The sequence below is a fragment of the Salvia hispanica genome, chromosome 6, assembly GCF_029641045.1.
Source record: "Salvia hispanica isolate PSC_SH4W2 chromosome 6, Shi_PSC_v1, whole genome shotgun sequence".
Classification (NCBI taxonomy): Eukaryota; Viridiplantae; Streptophyta; class Magnoliopsida; order Lamiales; family Lamiaceae; genus Salvia; species Salvia hispanica.
The window spans coordinates 40,632,991-40,645,314 of record NC_142697.1 but is presented as its reverse complement, the minus strand read 5'-3'; positions in this window follow the sequence as shown (position 1 = coordinate 40,645,314).

Below are 12,324 nucleotides of genomic sequence, written 5' to 3'. Positions count from 1 at the left end.
TAAGTCAGTCAATATGCATGAAATTATAATTTTATTTATTCACCTACATTATATTAGAGTTTATATTTTTCATTATTTTGAATATTTTTTAGGACTTCTTCCTGCTCCTCATTTCCTTCACACACTTTATAATATTTTCTTCAAATTATTTGTTTCCATTGCATTTTATACACATTTTTATTACAATTTGAAAAAAAAAATGCCTTCTTATTATTCTTAGATTCAAATTCGGACTTCATTGGGTTCACTATTCTAGCCTCTAGGACTCCCAAAAATATAATTTCACTAGTAAATATTGTAAATAGAAAAAATAATTAGCTGTAAAATAAGATTCTATTAAACATTTGGCAATTCAATCTCACACAATTTTTTCAGTCATAGTCCAAACATTCATAATAGTGTTAATAACATTTTGATATATCGTATGGATCGATATTCAATACTAGCTTACGACGATAGATAACTATAGAAAAATTTAGTGGAAAAGAGACAATAGAGGGCAGCAAGAGCTACTATAGCTAAGAAGGAGGTGATGTGAAGCAAAAGAAGTAGTAGAGACAATAAGGTGTGGAGCATATTTTTTTGGTGGGCATGCAAAGAGAAAAGAGAGCATCAACATAGCAATAAGGCAAAGAAGGGAGAGATATTAATTAGATCACAACAACATGCAATTGCAATATCACTCATCCCTATCTCCCATGGCATTAGCTAACACAGACGGTCATTTCATCCATCCCTTTGTTTCTTGAGGCGACACGTGTCGCGGTGTCGGAGGCGGTTGGCCAGATTGGACCACCTCTCCCACGTGGCTGAGGGCACCCCCTGCCGGCTGCGCCACCACAAGGCGGTGGAGGACCACCATTGATCACATATATTATATCACTCCCACTCTTTGTTCCACAACTGCTTGCCTTTCAATTCTTTCATGTCTTTGTCCAAATGGGCCCTATCACTAAAGTTGTCCAAAGCCCATTTTCCCTTTCATGCTTTTCTCTCTCCTCTCTCTCTTTTCCCCATTTCTCTCTCATTCTCTAATTTCATCAATCAAATGCTACTTTCTTTTTTTCCTTTTCTCAACCCTCGGTTTCATTAATAAAATAAGTTACCCACATGTTGCAGTTTCTTTATTTTTGGCTTCTCTAGCATATTTATTTGGACCATCCTAATAATAATACTACTAATAATTAAATAAATAAATAATAACGGTAAAGACTCGACAATATAGTTAGGTGTAGAAATCATGAATGATTAATCAACGAAGGCATCAAACATGTTAATTAGAATTATAAATAAATTAAAAATTAAATGGGGTAATTTAATTTGTTTAGGAAAATTGGAAAAAGGTGGAGCCATACCATGAGAATGTTGGTCCTTTACTTAATGTAATCATCAGAGTGGAAAGTGACCCAAATGAGAAGGACATTACTGTTTGGTTTCTGCAAGAACAATCTATCAATTATAAAAATTGGGGCTGGCCTATTTAATTATTTTTGTAATGTGGGTAGTTTTGATTACCACAAAGCAAAGCTCCTCAGATGTGTATTTTGGGAAGTTATTTCGAAAATAAAAGGGTAAGCAGCAGTGCAACTTATTTCAATGGGGCCTATCAAGCTATAACTTGTCTGAAAGATGACAAATTTTTTTGTTATGGTTCAATCTTGACTATAAAATAAAGTGCAAGTAAAGTAGAACAATTAGAACACCCACTTTAGTAGATATCAGCTGTCATGACCCAAGTTGTTTTCTAGCGAAAAACATTTAATCTTTTTCTTCATTCACTGAGAATGGTGAAACATAAAACAGGCCAAATCCAAAAGTTAATAGTGAGCTATCAATTTGGTTTCAATAAACTGTAGTTAATTTTTAAAGTTTTAAACAAAAACGCTCCAAATGAGTACCAGCGGTCGTTTTCCTATATGAGGTAGTACATATCAGGTTTACAAACTAAATTTTGTGTGTTGTGGTATGAACTAATCGAATTCATATTAGACTCACCAAACTCACTCGTGACAATCTTTAGTATTGCACGAGCTCCAAGTGTGATAAGCCTGATATGAATTCGGCCATTTCATATCATGTATCCAAATACGCGGTCGAAGTCATACCTAATTTAGAGAGGGGTGATCCAAACTATAGAAGATACAAATAAGAATTTCTGAACTCAGTAAATCTGAAATAGAGAAAGGGGTAATGTGAAAAGGGGTGAGTTAAATAAAGAGCATATGTGTCTCTTCATGTAAAATTTACTACCCAAAAAAAATAATTTCGCACTATTATTACCAAAACTAAATGTAGCACTTTATGTGTTTCTTTGTTTGACTTGACTATGAATTGTGACCACTAGTAGAGATTTTTTTTAACAACCACTAGTCAAGATGAAGGACTCCATATTTTCCCGGTTGTACTTTCATATGTTGAAATATGAAAAAAATAATGAATTGATGTTGTACATGCATGTACATGACTGATAGAAGTTCCCGTACATAATATTTTTGCCGTTGTTGGAAAGTAAATGATAAAGCTCATTCTCATGCATTCAACTGTTGAAGGGTTATTAGTCACAAAACTTTTTTTTTTATACTTGTGTAGGTGACTTTTGTTAAAGGTATGGAATTTGGAAACACAAATTGATGATGGCCTCTAAATCAGATAAAAATCATTGCATAGGTAAGTGATTAATGGACTGGGATATGATATGAGATGCAATTAATGGCAAGTAATGACCAAATAACACGAGAAAAATGTTGAGTGATACATTAATCTGATAAGAAAAGTAATAAGGAAGATCTTAACCTTTCGCCCTTTCCCCATATATCATTTAAAATTCAACCGTATTTTTATAAGATATGGCCCTACTAGAATTAAATAAGTTCTTAATTATAAAAGTGAATACATATAATTGTTTTACTTGGTCTGAAATGATATTATAAAAACCTAAGAAAACTTCTAGCGCTAGCCAAGGCAATAAATAGGTATCCAATCAGGCCCCATTTTGATTGATTTTTCAATCACTCTATTCAAATCTACTAGTAGCATTTGTTTCTTCTAACAATATTAATTTATTTAGTATTAAATTTAAATGACTTTAGTGTATGACATGAATGGCACCTTTGAATAGACATTATTTATTGTTTTTTCCTCTTCAATTTTAAAGTAGAATACTTCTAAACATATGTAAAATTCAACTTTTGGGACCAATCGAAAAGGAAAAGATTTTAATAAAGAAATTAATACAAGGTTTGGTGAGGTGGAGTCATAGACTTAAATACTAAGTAAAATATATAAGGTTATAGGTTATAAGTCGCTTAAAAGTCATCCATTTCATAGTATCTTGGGATCCCACTTGAATTTGTTGGTTAATATTTTACATCATTAGGTAAAAGGTACCTTTTTACAAAATGTTTTGTACTTAATTTCATGTACAAATTAACAAGCACTCATGATATTTTATTGGCCTACTAATATATTTTAAGCTATAGCTGGTCACCTTTTATTTATTTGATCACATTTTAAAGAATCTACAATTACTATTTAAGCTTTGAAAGGTCATTGTATAACTTAATTATTTACATAAATTCATGTTTATGACAAGTATATGAGAGAGGATGAGATGCTACCAACCTTTGTCACTTAAAGTAATCAACTAGCTACATCTTATCAACTTATATAGATTTTATATATATATTGAAGAGTGGATCACCTTTTTATTAAATGTTTTGCCCACATATTTTCTTCTTCGTTTTAATGAAAAGCTAGCTTAACTGGACCATTAATTATTAAAATGGAATTTTTTTAATAGGCTGTTAATAACTTACTAAATGATTAACTTGATAACAATGTTAATTTGGAATTAAACGAAAGGATAGGGACGGACCAATTCGAAAACTACATGTTTATCGCTTTGGATTTCAACTTAGTTTTATACACGATATTGTTTGAACAAGAAACCCATTTCATTTATGGCTCTAATAGTATAAATTGAAAGATAACACATGTTAATATGATTTGATTTGTGAAGATCACATGAGACACGCACATTTTATATATGATGCCTACATGATTATTGTGACTTATAAGTGTCTTAAAAACAACTATTTATAAATTAAATTGGTAAGGAATAATGTTTAAAATATAACAAAGAAACATGTATAAAAGCTGCAGAGACTGAAGGTGATTGGATCCCAAGAATAGCCAAAATCAAAACCCATAGATTTACTCAATCAAAAAGCTACACCATTATTAAACTTGTGCAAATATAATATATGCATATATCACTACAAAAAGCGGACTTTGAAAATTTCCTTATTTGAAAATTACAGTGTTAAGTGAAAGTTCAAAGTTGCTACAAAAGTCATAAACATATATAAACACTTGCATTGGTCTATATATACTATTATATGTTGTCCATTCCATTATGTATGATGTAAGCAAAAATGTGATGCACTATTGAGTAATGATGAGAGCATGATTAGCATATTATATCAAATACTCGTACAAAAATGGTGTGTAGCTATATATAGCTGCCCCAGATAATATTTGCGTGACAACTTTCCCCACACAATTATTAATGCTTTTTAATTTTGCTTCATTACTTTATCTTGAGAGTCCATTATACACAAGATTCAATGTGTGGACAAAACATTCTTGCTAGTGACATGACACGGATCTCATCGCCCTCTTTACAATATGTGTCACACCATTTCAATCAATAATTGAGCTTCAAATTCAAAAGAATAAAACAAGGAAACAGAGATTAAGAAAAGCCATCACCTCACTAGAGATCTTATTTTGTGTTTAAATATGGATTATTATAACAATAAACTCACTCATGAAATAAATTTATTTAAATGATTTTACTTTAAAGTTATCACTGCAGGTGAATTACTTACTACAAAAAAAGTATTATCATTTTCACTCATACAATTGCAAAGCTCTAAATGCATCACCTAAACATGAATCTCATTAGAGGTAGAAATTGTTTTTTTTAGTGTATATAGTGAATTTGTAATTTTTGGGCATTAAAAACTATGGCTATGTAAATAACATACGTAGAATTGAAAGAATTTGACATCTTGTCGAAACTTGAGAAAAATTGAGGAAAGAATATGTGCTTCAACAAATGAAAGTCCCAAATAGCTAGTGGGATTGTGGTCCGGAGTAACAATGTGAGATATGTTTTTATGAAAAGATGTAAACAAAAGCAGAAGCATTTAGAGAGAAAAAAAGGAATAATGCCATTGACGTGAAAAGAAGAAACGAAAGTCGACGCTTCCATATTGAAATTGGAATTGGAATCGAAATCTAGTACACTACAGTACAAAATAATCTCATTTTTCTATTTTAGTATGTCCATCAAAATTAGTCCGATTTATGAAAATATTATCACCATTTTTTTATATTTTTCTCATTTTTATATGTCTCTCATATTTTGCTATTTATGTAGTAATAAAAATAAGCATTCACAAATAAAACTATTTCTTTTTTGGACGGTTGAAAGTATGAAACCAAAACATATTCTATTATTTCTATAGTAATAGTATATAGTGGTAGTACATATTTTGGCAAAGTGACGGGGACTCCAATATATATGGCTTTAGTTTTTGCTTTCGCGATTCATCATTTCCTTTTCCATTTCTCCATTGGGCAAAAAGAGACAGTTAGAATAGAAATTGGCGTTGACGCTTCCTCGTACGACACACACATGCAAACAATACATTACACACACTTATATGCCTTCCTACCTATTTTTATATACTATGCACCAACTCATCGGTGACAACAAAATTAGCATAATTTCTTTTATTTTTAAATACAAAATAAATTTTATTTGCAACTTAAAGTATTCATTATCTAATAGTATAATATAAACTAATCATAATCCTTCATAGAAACATCTTCTAGTAGTACACATGTTACTTTTCAGTTAACTTAAAGTGTGAGTCTATTAACTTAAAGAAGAAAAGAAAACTTAAAGAGGACTTTGAAAAATAAAAAACTTATTAAGATATTATTAATAGCAGTTATATTCTCGGTAGCATTAATTACCTAATTTTTTAAGATAAGAAGGGATTATAGATGCAATCTCGTCAAATTTTGATTTGATGGGGATTTGATGTGATGACTGCTTAACAAAGTTTCACCTTGTAATCTCGTCACTTGTCAAGATCACCAAAGTATATTAAGAAATATTAAAGCAAATATTTATTTATATACACAAATTCTCAATTGAAATTTGTTGAAAAGAATTTCAATCTATAACTTCTCAATCTTAAAAATTAGTTGCTTCTTTTTTCTTTTAAAAATAAAAATAGGTGGGTTAGATTGTGGGTATAGATTCTTTTAAAGGAGGGGCCAAGATATCTTGGCTCGCGGCGGGCCGTAGATTCAAATGGGGCCGCTTTATTACTTAATTAATTATCATCGTTACTTTATTCATGGAAATAAAACTTTGAAATGTCTATAGATATAGATTATTTTTACTAAAAGTATATTGCGTTTGCAAAAATTACTGCAATGGTAAAAAAAATTCAACTTTTGATATCTAAACATCAATTTATTTATCATTATGATTTATTATTTTTATGCATTATGTAATTATTCTTTGTATTGATGGAGTATTCTACTATAGAGAGTGATTTTCCATCGCATACCCTTTGACCAATTTTCCTCGCCATACAAGAATATCATTGCTATTTTTTCTATGAATTGATGACAATATATTTAAATGTGATACATGAAAGAGTGAGTGGTCCAATGAAGCGTGTGAGAGGAAAGGGGTGAGATTCACGTGATAATATATGGACAGATGGAAGAGGCGATGGGTTGGCATGTCGTCTTTCAATCTGCTTTGTAGTTGCAAACTGTAACTACTTACTGCCTCGTGCACCAAAATTTTTGTCTCATTTTTCCATTTCCGTCCGTCTTCCAAAATTTGTCCCATTTCAATTTTTACCATTTTTGGTAGTGGACCGACCCTATATTCCACTAATTTATTCTTACTCACATTTTATTAGTATAAAACTAATATATAAAACTAGGACCCACAATTCACTAACTTTTTTAACACTTTCCATTACATTTCTTAAAACTCATATCAGGTCAAAATTGGACAAATTTTGATGGATGGAGCTAGTAATTTACTATACTCCTACTTTCTAAATCAATCCTAATTCCAATACCAAGTAGTACTATCAATAATTACCTAACTACAAATGATTTATATAAATCTCTCCCCCAGAAGAAAACCTAATTAAATAATAACCAAATATTACTCAATCACATATTCACAATTTAATCTCAGATATTCATCATAACACAATCTTTTAGATACCACGCTATCATTTCAAATTTCAGTCACAACACCAACCTGGCGACAAAAGTTGAGACCCGCCTTCACTTTTTTTCATTCATTATTTTTTCTTATTCTTTAATTAATACAATTATATTAAAGTTATGATAATAAAATGAAATAAATAATAAAAAATTCAAAAAATAATTATATAAGCCATATATATTTTTTAGTATTTTGGAAAATTTGGATTTTTCTTTCCAGAATAATAGGTCCTTTTCGCAACTCTGTCCAAATAGGAGGGTAGGGCCATAAATCGTAATTAATTGTTTTAATATGATTTTACAAAATATGGTTGAATTGATTATTCACGTTGACTACAGCTATCCAGTTCTTATTTCTGATATTGAAATGTTCTTTCTTACTCAAAACCATTTCAAATTTTTTGAAAGATCAAAATTCAAAAATTTTAAAATATTGTTGTAAATTTATCAAAAAAATCCGACTATAAAATATACTTAACCCATTGATTAACGGAATATGTGAAGTGGTGTATCAAGATTTAAATTTTTAATACATATCTTTACCCCCCACAGAAGGAAAAACAAATGTTCTAATTGACTTAGGTAGCTTGTGCTAGTGAATTATTCACAGGTGTGATTCATTTAAATTTTTTTAGTTAGTAGTTGACAAACAATAAGGTACCTTAAATAAATGTTCAGGCTTAGCACGAACTAACAAATTTGTGATTTATTAAGCTCATAAATGGCAATTATTCTTTTAATTCTAGGAAGATAAATGGAACGTCAATAAATAACTAATTACAGCAGATAATTGCTATTTCAGCATTCTAATATGATGCCTCATTCAATTATCGGTACACAAATAACTAAGTAAAATAATAAGTGCACCAACATTTTATATTTTTGCACATTTTATCGATTGGATAGTTATTACTTCTACATTATTTGACGAAAATGTAAAAGACTGTAACAAAATAAAAATTAACCAACAATTGTGATAGATCGCACGGCAATGAATACCAATGACTAAATATGTATCACTACAATGACTACTCATAATTATATAAGCCCACCAAAATATAAATTGTCATGATAGAATTATCAATCAGACGACCATATGTCTTGTGCTATCACAATTATTACCTTATAAATATTTAGTTATTATAAAAGCAAAACAAATTATAATATACCTGACATTAATCAATGTCTAAATGAAAAAAATTATGAAGTAAATATATACCAAAATCCTAAATAAGAAAAACCTAACTGATTTATAGAGCTGACAAATTTTGACACAATACAAAAAATTGACTCAAACAACACAAAACCAATGGTACTTGGGTCCGAGTCTTATTGGGTTCGCGTGTGTTCTTATCGGACCGATCTATTTTGAACTAATAATTTAGGGTTGGGTTCATATTCGGGTTAAGAGTTTCCTTAACAAGTCTGATTCGAGTTAGACCTTAGTTTATTGGGTTGTGTCTTATCAGATTGACTCGATAACGATCCAACCACACGATTTATCAGCTCTACATACCAATACCTATTTATAATTGTCGCCTAAAAGTGAAAATCAATTGCTTAGATATATATTAACCATAAATTTTTATGTACCACTGGGTGATTCATAGCGAGTTTATATGTAACTCAAGCTATGGCAAACTATGTTTCAGAAATATTCATGTACTTAAATTAGGATTGTTCTTATCTTTTTTATCATTTTCTATTATCTTTGCAGAAATTTGTGAATTGGATATCTAATTAAAAAAATATAACATTATATTTTTTATAGGACAAACTAAAAAGAAAAATATAACATGTATTATGCAATGAATAAAGTATGTACTAGCTATATAACAACGATTCAATGAAAGTAATACTCATAAGTACTCATAAGCTTATTGATTAACTGAAAAGGTTTAATCTGCCTATAAACATGGATTGAAACACAAAAAAAAACATTTCTTATAAGAAATCATTATTCAGTCAATAATTATCTTCTTTCTTATCAAGTAGTCCTTTTAGAGACGAAACTATTTATAGTCCCTGCCATGATCATTTATAAAGTTTGAATTTTGGACTGATATGAAGTTATTATTAGCCATGCCCAATTATAAATCCCAAATCAAAATAATTCAGGCAAAACTTATTACCACGCACACACACACACGGTTCATTAATTTTCAACCCCACCTCCAAGTTTCACAAATTTTAAATGAAGTGTAAATGTCTCCAACTTTGTGTAACATATATTTATTGCGACGCTTCAATTTTGCTGAAAGAAACAATCATGTGGCTGATTTTTTGGCTGATTTTTTTACAATCATGTGGCTGATTTATTTATAAGTAGGACCGGAATTTGGCTGAAATAGGCAGCTGTGTAATAAAATACTAGTCTTTTTTAAAATACTGTATATTGTTAGCCCTAACTATGAGTGACAGTTTTTAATGAGAATGTCACACACAGTGATTGTTATTCTAAATAAAACTGACATTGTTTGTGAATATAAAAGGCTATTCTTGTGAATAAAAAGTGAATAGGTTGGATTATAGTTAGATCGATCCAAGTTAGAAAAGATCCACAAGAGACAGGGTCAAATAATATTAATTAGCAATTTATTTTTTCCAGCTAGAAGTCCAAATAATATTCATTAAATTATTATTATTTGGCTTCAGTAAGACAAATTTGTTTTTCCTTGTCATTTTCAGTATTGATGTGCTGACAAAATGATATGATATGGGAGTTATGTTGTGCAGGTTTATTATGAGAAACTTCTTTTTCCAGCTCGCTTTAATTCATTAATTACGATATGTCTTTCCAATAAATGCACAATTTAATCTATTCTCTCTAAATTGTTCATTATTTCACCAATTTTTCGTAAAAGGGATCTTTACTATTTCCATTTTGGTTAAGGGGCGCCGCCCTATATTCATATTTATTGGTTCGATTCAGAACTTCCTAGTTATAAATGATCCAATCATATAATTAATTTCAACTCTATCTTTAGTTTTCACGTTTGGAAAACAATAACTATGTGGGATCAATTCAACCTAAATTACTACAACAATTAAAAGAAAGCAACTTAGGTTTAGTATATGCTATGCATATGGGATCATCAAATTATGGAAGATTTGCATAACCTTATACTATATATATAAAGGTTTTGTTATATCGGCCTAATTTCCGGCTAAATGTGCAAAGATGCCTTAGCCGATTTAAACACATCACCCACCACATAGACATGTATCAACCTAAAGAAGTGATTAATACCGGTTGCCACAACATATTAGGACACATCCAGGTCTTTTGATGGATAACTTTGAAGATATTAGGGCCTGGATGGGTGCACGGAACACACGATAAGGTATGTCCGTGTGATTGCGGTGGCAGGTAGACCTTAGCGCTGGGTTGGTGTATGTTTTTGGTACACTTAATTAGAGCCCTGGCGTCGTTGTTTATGGCCTTGTTTTATTCATGTTGTTAGCTTAGATGAGACTTGTTCTTGTGGTTTGAGGATTATGTCCCAGTGATCACCTCATCGGATGGCTTGAGCATTATTCTTTTTATAAAAAAGAATTATCGGTTGCCACATCTTTGCATATCTCTTCTGAAATGAGGCGGATAACATACTTGCGAAATTTTCATCTTTCGTAATTTAACTTTTAGATTTTGAAAAATGTGTGACTGACCAAAATTTGATCTAATTGTCGTGAATAATTTAACAAATTTGGCCTTAATTTCATATATAAAGATTTGCATCATGCACCTTAATTATACGATATGATTTTATATATGAAAAAACCATAGAAGATCTTCTAGCACATTGTATATAGCTAGGATTGATTTATCTACCAAATAATTTTCATAATACATGTAAATAATCATCCCTAATAAATTGCCCCCATTTCGATGCACATTGGTCGAGTTTTTATTATTCAGATTTTAGGTTTGGATAGTTAAAAAATTATGAAGCATCCTAATAATTTGACCTCATTTCGAGGCACATAGGTCGAGTTTTTATTATTGTGATTTTGGGTTTGGATAGTTCAAAACTTCAAATTATGAAACAAAGTAGTACTTTATTTCCAAGCCAGCTCAATGAAGTTAGTTGGGTATGAATTTGAGGTTGTAATGAAAGAAGTTGCAAATTTAAAGATGAAGAAGAAAAAGTGGCAGTTGAAATGAAGAGGTTTGAGAAAGATTTTAATATGAATATGTTAAATTGGGCATTGGCTAAACGGCAAATCAGTTACAAGTTTCTTTCATTATACAAACCAAACTCCATAGCGCCACGGCCAGTTTTCTTCCACGTGCCACTAACCAATCACTGATTGCTGCATTTATTTTCTATCCACTTTTTTATAACCTTTTTTCAAACATTTTTATATGAAATTTCCTCTTTTAGTTATTTGGTACTGGGAATAAATGCCCATTCACTTTAATATATCTCACATTAATACTATCTTCCATATTATTTTGGTTATCGTTCAAATTAAATTATCGAATGAAAATTATTTCATAATTTCCAATCACTCGCATTGATTTAAATATGTTCTTGTAATTAATCTTCAACTATATTTATAAATATATATCGCACGTGTCCGTATTATAGGAATTGAAAGGCACCCACCTAATTCAGTTATATGCATACTACTAAATAGTAGTATTATATGTAAATACTACATGAAAATGAGGTTGAGGGGAAATAATGTGATTAATTGACAGTGTAACTTATTGACTATATATCTAATAATGTTGGTGTCATGTTTTGGTAGCAAAAAGGGCAGCTACGTCAATTTAAGGACCAAATCTGATACATGGATTTCATAATATCTATTATCTTAATTAATAATGCATTTGACTTTGTCTGCAAGTCTTTTATATTGCTTATAATTTACATCATTTATTAGGGGGGAAACGACCTTTTTACTTGATTGATTACCAAATAGAGCGCATTGGAAAATGACACTTTTGCCATTTGAACTTTACAATTCTTGCAAATCTTAATTCCT